Here is an 8281-nt window from a genome sequence, read left to right on the forward strand (position 1 = left end):
CATTTAAGTTTCATAAAACTCATAAAAGTTGGCAATGGTTACAAAAGATGAAGAGTCTTGTCCTTAAGTTATGGAGGTTCAAGAGTCACTTCATTAATAAATAAATAAATAAAGTGTAACCTTAATTAATTTCATAAGTTATAAAATAAAGAAAAGTTAATTCTTTTATTAGTTTAAAGTCTTCCATAACTTGTCCTGAAGTTATGGAACTTGAATATATATGAAACGTAACAACATTCGTCACCATGCATTAATATAGTACAACCGATAAAGTTTACATGAAGTACATTGTTTAAACATTACATTCCCAAAAATAAATTGTTCGATTCATTAATAAGTAAACTGCAAGCCATCACTGAGTACATTTTCCTTTGATTCACTGGTTACCTGAGAATACAAGTATTTTGAAAAACGTCAACATGTGAAATGCTGGTGAGTTCATAAGCGGTATTTGAAAAGAAACGTTTTGTATTATTTTGAAAACCACCAGAAAATCCGATATTTTCTGAAAAGATTTCTTGAAAACATTTGTGAAGATCCATAAGTATGCTTGTTTGTTTCTATAGTTGTAAAAAAAATATTCATCAAATTTGTGTACGTTTCGAACCGTATGTATTGAAAAACCCTAGGAAAACCCGATGTTTTCCTAATTCCTTGAATTCCATGAAGTTGAAAATAAAACCATTGCAGCGTGTGAAGTCATTAATTCCAAGCGACGTCGGATTATTTTTGCGCATGATAAATTGCTATAAACACGCGTTACACAAACGACCAGTTTATAACTATACTAACGATCCCATAGGCGTCGTCCGTACTAATCACGTTATCCAACCGCCCTGAATTCAGGTAATCCTACATCCGAAGAGAAAGAGGGCACGAAGACCTCGATAACTCCATTAGCCGGTTGGGGATAAAAAAAAAAGGTACGAGGGGCCCTTGACCCGCCTCGCATAAAATACCGACTTTACTAGCAATACCAAAGGACCCTTGGGGACCAATAGTATAAAAGCCATTGAATGTCCTTTTACGTTGTGTTAGATCATGTAAGATCCAGCAACTCGTAAGGTAGAAGTCTTCGGGCCTTAAGATCAGGTCATTGGGCTAGCTAGGCCCAACAAACAAGATTTTACACTTTAGGGCCCAAAGATGGTGCGTAGACGTCTGTGCACTCTCACGTGTGTATTAAACTCCCAAACGTTACTTGTGTAAATCGAGGTATCGTCGCATTAGTAGTTCGGATTTCTATTGGTTCGAGACCGAACCAATTCGTTTAACTACGATTTTTGGTATTGTTGTGTATTATATTTCGTCGGTAGTCGCGGTGCCAATATTTGATCAAGTTGGGTGTATTGAATTAGCCTTGAAGTTTTCTGTTTTCAGCCCCTCATTGTTTGTAAATTTACTTTTTCAACCCTCTAATTAAATAACTTTCCGGTTTGGTCCTTAAATCATTTTTCTTGACATTTTAACACCAAAAATTATTGAAATTGATATTTTTCAGCATATTTTTCATAGAAAACAGTTTGAGTCCCTGAAAATGCAGTTTCCTCGGTTATAACCCCTGTTTTTCGCAGTTTTTACAATTTTGGCCCAAATTGGAAATTTTTTGCAACTTTGGTCCTTTTTAAATTTGAAAAACATTTTAAACCTTTGAAAAGTACTTGGAACACTAGTAACCCACTATTTTACAGAAAAACTCAGTTATGGTCCTCCAAAATAGAAAATTTCGCATATTGGGCCCTACTGGGCCGAAAATGCCATTTTTAGCCCATTAAGCTTGGAAATTTATGTTTTTAATCCTCCAAAAGGTATATTTTCAGAAAATACATTATGGAAACTGTTTTGACTCATCTCACCGATCAGATTTCGAAATATTTCATTTTGGGCCCTTTAACTTTATATTTTTAACTTTTTATGTCCAAAAATTGAGTTTTTAGCCCAAATAAAATGTTATTAAGCCATTTAGCTATTTTTCTTGGAACACTTTGTATGTAGAAATATATTTGATGCTAGTATCATTTAACATAAAGTATATCACGATTTTTTTAGGGGTTTATGGCTAGATCCAACATCATAAACACATAAAAACATCCACATAAGCATAGAAATCATACAAGGCATACAAAACACATATAGATCTACACTTTCACTTGTATTCCCCTCCCCCCCCCCCCACAAAACTCATAAAAACAGAAAATAGGGGGTATGAAGCTCACCTTAGGGTGTGATTTCGGTTTTTGAAGAAAAGGTGGAAGAAAACTTGGTGATTTTTGGCCTTAGCACCCTTTTCTTGAAGATCTCGAGTTTGATGTGCTTCTAGGATGTAAGATCACGATTTTTGCATGGATTAGGAAAAGATTTTGATAACAAAAAGAATCTAAGTCATAGATCCAAGCATAATCTTACCTTAGATGAAGAGTTTGTGGAAATATCCTCTTGAAAGCTTCCTAAATTTCGAGATTTTGGAGTGGAGAGGGAGGAAGTGTTCTTGAGTGTTCTTTAGAGAGTTTGAGAGATATTTGTGTATGTGTGTGTATGTTTCGGCCGAGAGTGAGGGAGAGGAAAGGAGAGAATGACTTTGATGAGATAGGTGCTTGGAAGTATGAGTTACTTGCATGGATACCCAATGAATAAAAGTGAGGTGGCAATCCAAAGTCAACTCCTCCTTTATCCTTGGGCTTGGGCCGAGAATGGAGAGGGGAGAAAGGATTTTTGGGCTTTTTGCCCCTAGCCCAATATTCAAGTTAGTTTGGGTGATCATTGGCCTTATAAAATAAAATTGTGATTTTTATGCTTCATTGAGCTAGATTAGGTTAATCATGGATCAAAGCTTTTAATTCATTTCATTCTAGGCCCAAAATGGCCCAAAATGTTGAAATAAATGATTGTGGGTCCAATTAGAGCCCAATTAGGGTTCTAAGCCCATGATAGTCAAATTGGAAGCTTATTGGTCCATTTGGGTCCAATAAGGAAGTCCTAGTCCAAAGTGGACCTAAATAAGAACTTCTAGGATTTCCAATTGTTTGATGACTATTTGTAGTACTTGTATGATGTATTTGATTGAAGTTTTTGATGTCATAATAATAGGTATCACCCATGATCTTAAGTTTTTGATTCACATTAACTTGAGTGTATAGATTACATGACACAAAATTTCTAGTTGTGACATCATCCCACCGTTAGAGGGAATTTCGTCCCGAAATTCTGTTTGAAAGCTAGATTTGAGAATGCTAAAATAGGTGAGGGTACTTTTTCCTCATTTGGTCTTCGCGTTCCCACGTGAATTCTGGCCCACGCTTTGCGTTCCACCGTACTTTCACAATCGGGATGCGACTTTGCTTAGTACGCTTCACCTCCCTGTCCATGATTTCGATTGGTTCTTCAACGAACAGGAGATTCTCATTGATTTCGATTTCGTCAAGAGGAATGACAAGGGTTTCATCTGATAGGCACTTCTTCAGGTTAGAGATATGAAACACGGAGTGTACACCGTTTAGTTCTGCGAGTAGTTGTAGTCTGTATGCTACCGGACCTATTTGGGCGACGATTTCGAAAGGTCCAATGTATCGTGGGTTCAGCTTTCCCCGTTTTCCGAAACGTATAACCCCTTTCTAGGGTGAGACTTTCAACAGTTATCGATCACCGACCTAAAATTCTAAGGGCTTTCGCCGTTTGTCGGCATAGCTCTTTTGTCGGTCACGCGATGCTTGCAATCGAGCTCTGATTTGAATGATGTTTTTCGTGGTTTCGCGAATGATCTCCGGTCCCGTTAGTGCCTTGTCCGACGTATGTGTTCTTGCTAGCTGGGTGTCACCTACTTCTACCCAACATAACATAGTGCTTCGAAAGGAGCCACCTTGATGCTCGAATGATAACTGTTGTTATATGAGAACTCGATCAAAGGTAGGTGGGTATCCCAAGACTTCCCAAAGTCTATCACACATGCACGAAGCATGTATTCAAGAGTTTGAATGGTTCGCTCACTTTGACCGTCCGTTTGTGGGTGATACGCGGTGCTCATGTCGAGATGAGTTCCCATTGCCTTGTGGAGTGATTGCCAAAAGCGCGAAGTGAATCTACTGTCTCTATCCGAGATAATGGACACTGGTACTCCATGGAGTCTCACGATCTCTCGAATGTACAAACGTGTCAGCCTTTCCATCTTGTAGGATTCTTTTATAGGCAGGAAATGGGCAGACTTCGTCAGTCGGTCGACTATTACCCATATGGTGTCCAGTCCGTCCGACGTCTTGGGTAGTTTGGTCACGAAATCCATAGAAATCCCCTCCCATTTCCACTCAGGGATTACCGGTTGCTGTAACAATCCTGATGGTTTCTGGTACTCCACCTTTACCTTGGCGCACGTAAGGCACTTACTAACGTAGGTCGCAATTTCCGCCTTCATGTTAGGCCACCAATAGTGTTGTTTCATGTCCAAATACATCTTGTCTGAATCGGGATGAATGGAGTATCGTGTCTTGTGGTCTTCCTTCATAACGACCTCCCTAAATCCTCCGATTTTTGGGACCCAAATACGGTTCATGAAGTAGTATATCCCATTCTCCCTTGCTTCTAGGTTCTTCTCCATCCCGTGCAATGCCTCGCTAGCTCTATTTTCCGTTTTCATGGCCTCCGACTGGACTGATGCAATTTGAGTGGCCAGATGAGATTGAATGGTTATCGAGAGAGTTTTTGCACGGCGATTAGAGTACTCCTTCCGACTTAACGCGTCAGCTACCACGTTGGCCTTGCCTGGGTGGTACTTGATCTCACACTCGTAGTCGTTTAGCAATTCAACCCATCTTCGTTGTCTCATGTTCAGCTCCTTCTGGTTCAAGATGTGCTGGAGACTCTTGTGGTCCGTGAAGATGGTGCACTTCGTACCGTATAGGTAGTGCCTCCAAATTTTCAGAGCGAAGACCACGGCTCCCAATTGTAGGTCATGGGTTGTATAATTTACTTCGTGTGTCTTTAGTTGGCGGGACGCGTATGCTATCACTCTTCCACGTTGCATGAGAACGCAACCTAAGCCCTGATTTGACGCGTCACAGTAGACTACAAAATATTCCGTTCCTTCAGATAGAGATAGCACGGGAGCACTACAGAGAGCTTGCTTCAAGGTTCGAAACGCAATCTCTTGTTTGTCTGTCCATTTGAATGGTACGCCCTTTTGCGTAAGCGAGGTAAGTGGCTTGGCGATCTTAGAGAAGTTTTGAATGAATCTCCTATAGTAGCCTGCTAGGCCTAAGAACTGACGAATTTATGTGGGCGTGGTCGGGGTTGCCCATCCTTCCACAGCTTTGACCTTAGAGGGATCCACATGAATTCCGTCTTGGCTAACTATGTGGCCTAGGAAGTTCACATTCCGGAGCCAGAACTCACAATTGGAGAGTTTGGCGTAAAGCTTTTCCGATCGTAGAGTTTCTAGGACTTGTCGGAGATGTTGGCCATGCTCTTCTTTGCTTCGAGAATAGACGAGGATGTCATCGATAAACACAATGACGAAGTTGTCAAGTAACGGTCGACAGATTCGATTCATTAGGTCCATAAATGCGGCAGGTGCATTTGTTAGACCGAAGGGCATTACGACGAATTCATAATGTCCGCAGCGGGTTCGGAAAGCGGTTTTAGGGATATCCTCTTCCCGGACTTTGAGTTGGTGGTATCCGGACCGTAGATCTATTTTAGAAAAATAACTGGCTCCTTGGAGCTGGTCGAATAGATCATCGATTCGTGGGAGTGGGTAGCAGTTTTTAACAGTGAGTTTATTTAACTCTCTGTAATCGATGCACATTCTGAAAGATCCGTCCTTCTTTTTGACAAAGAGCACAGGAGCTCCCCATGGCGAGTAGCTAGGTCGGATAAATCCCTTGTCCAGAAGCTCACTGAGTTGGCTGGACAATTCCTGCATTTCAGCAGGAGCCAATCAATAGGGTGATTTAGCGAGAGGAGTTGCTCCTGGAACGAGGTCGATTCGAAACTCAACCTGTCTCTCTGGGGGTACTCCCGGAAGATCTTCAGGAAACACGTCTGGAAATTCACACGCTACCAGAATATCTTGGATGTTAGTTTCTTCCTTGGCCTTATCCACTATGTGAGCCAAGAACGCCAAGTTGTTCTTTTGTAGATGCTTTTGTGCCTTGATGCACGAGATGAGGCGAAGATTCATGCTGGGTTTGTCTCCGTAAATTACTAGGGTTTCGTGATTTGGGAGACGAAGGTGAACGGCCTTCTCGTGGCACATAATCTCAGCATGGTGGGGGCTTAACCAATCCATGCCGATAATCACATCGAAACTCCTAAGTGACACTGGCATTAGGTCTATTCGAAAGACGTGTTGGTTAAGGGTTAGGGTACATCCGATGTAGATTTCCCCAGTGGATTCGGTTTTCCCATTGGCCATTTCCACCGTATAGGTTTCATTTAGCCTTTGGGGTTGTTGTTTTAATAAATGTTTAAACTTCTCGCTTACGAAACTTCGCTCCGCTCCGGTGTCAAATAAGATGCATGCATAAGTGTGGTTTAGGAGGAACGTACCGGTCACAACTGCGGGGTCCTGAACCGCCTCACCCTGACCCATAGTCAGCATCCTTCTTGCTCCTCTGTTTCCTGAATTGTTGTTGTTAGGGCAATCTCGGCAGAAATGCCCCGTCCTCCACACCCGAAGCAGGTGTGGCTAGGCCCTGCATTATTGCCGCCGACATTGGTGTTGTTGTTATTGCGATGGTTGTTGTTGTTGTTGTTGTTGTTGTTGTGGTTGTTTCCCTGATTTTGATTCTGGGGAGGATAAGTCCTGCAGTACCTTGCAGTGTGTCCCCTTCGGTTGCAACTGGTGCAATGAAAATCCCTGCATTCTCCGTTATGATGGAGACCGCACTTATTGCATTTGGGAAGATTACCGGAATAGGGTCTTGAAGCATTTGAAGCAGCTGAGGCTGGAGGATGTGGTGCGGCTGGAAACCGGTGCGGTGACAGCGTAACTGCCACTGTCTTCTGCTTTTTAGAGGTCTCGGGGCCCTGACGTCCCTTCCTCTTGTTGTTCTTCCCTCTCTTGCCATCACCCTCCTTTTTCTTCTCAGCCTCCACTGGCTTCTCTCCCTTCTTGTTGTTATGATCATACAGTCTCTTCGCCAATCTCTTCGCACTGTCAAACGTTTCAGGGTTCGCAGCTATCATATTCGCTTGAATGGGTGATGTCAGTCCCCAGATGAATCGCTCAATCTTCTTTCCTTCTGATGTGATCATACCCGGGCACAGCAGAGATAGTTCACTAAATCTCGATATGTAGGCATCGATATCCGCATTCTGCACAGTGAGGTTCCATAGCTCTTGCTCCATCTTCTGTATTTCGCCTCGTGGGCAGTACTCAACCATTAACATTTCTTTCATTTCTGCCTTTCTGCCCATGGTATAGAGTTGGCTACAGGGAGCGTCATGGCTTCCACATGTCCGTTCCACCAAGTGAGTGCTTGGTCCACAAAAGTGCAGGCCGCGAACTTCACCTTCATCTGCTCGGGGCAATCGCATATCTCGAATACCGACTCCACCTTTTCAATCCATCGCTTCAGAGTGATCACCCCTCCAGTGCCGTTGAAAGTTCTTGGTTTGGCATTTGTGAAGTCCTTGTAGGTACATGTTTTGGTAGGTCCTTGATTCATCCCGTTGCTCGAACTTCCTGCCCCTTGCCCGTTGCCTCCTCCATTGTTCCCCTGATGGAGTTGTGCCATAGCTGCGGTGACCGCAGCAGACACGGCTGCCTGGAATGCAGTGGAGTCAAGCTCAGGTGGAGTTGGTCCTAGGTTTCCGCGAGTAGGTCGGAGAGGCATCTTCTTGTCACGAAACGGAAAGATGTTGAGTACATGGTTTCCGTGAGGTTGTGATCCTACTAACTAGGTGCATGGTACGAACTTAGACATTAGTACCATCGGACATACAATCATAACTTCTCAACACATAGAAATTTGTAATATCATATCAAAGCACACAAAAGTTCATTAATATTATCCGCATTTAATACATGAAATTTTTTGCTCGTAAGAGCATACATAAGTGACGCTATTTCGACAGCATAACGGCTCTATGAGTAGTGTAGTCACTTAAACATAGAGTTGGAGTACATAGCATAGTTCCTAACGACCTACTAAGACAAGTCTATCCCTAACCGTGATGAGCTGCATCTGGAGGTGGTGGCGAGGTCATATGCCGAAATGTTGCGCCAGTAGCTGCACCATCTCCGCCATGTCTCTAATAACCTCATCCTTCTCATGCTCTGCTCGCACTG

The sequence above is a fragment of the Lactuca serriola genome, chromosome 4, assembly GCF_051521515.1.
Source record: "Lactuca serriola cultivar US96UC23 chromosome 4, Lser_US96UC23_V15, whole genome shotgun sequence".
NCBI lineage: Eukaryota > Viridiplantae > Streptophyta > Magnoliopsida > Asterales > Asteraceae > Lactuca > Lactuca serriola.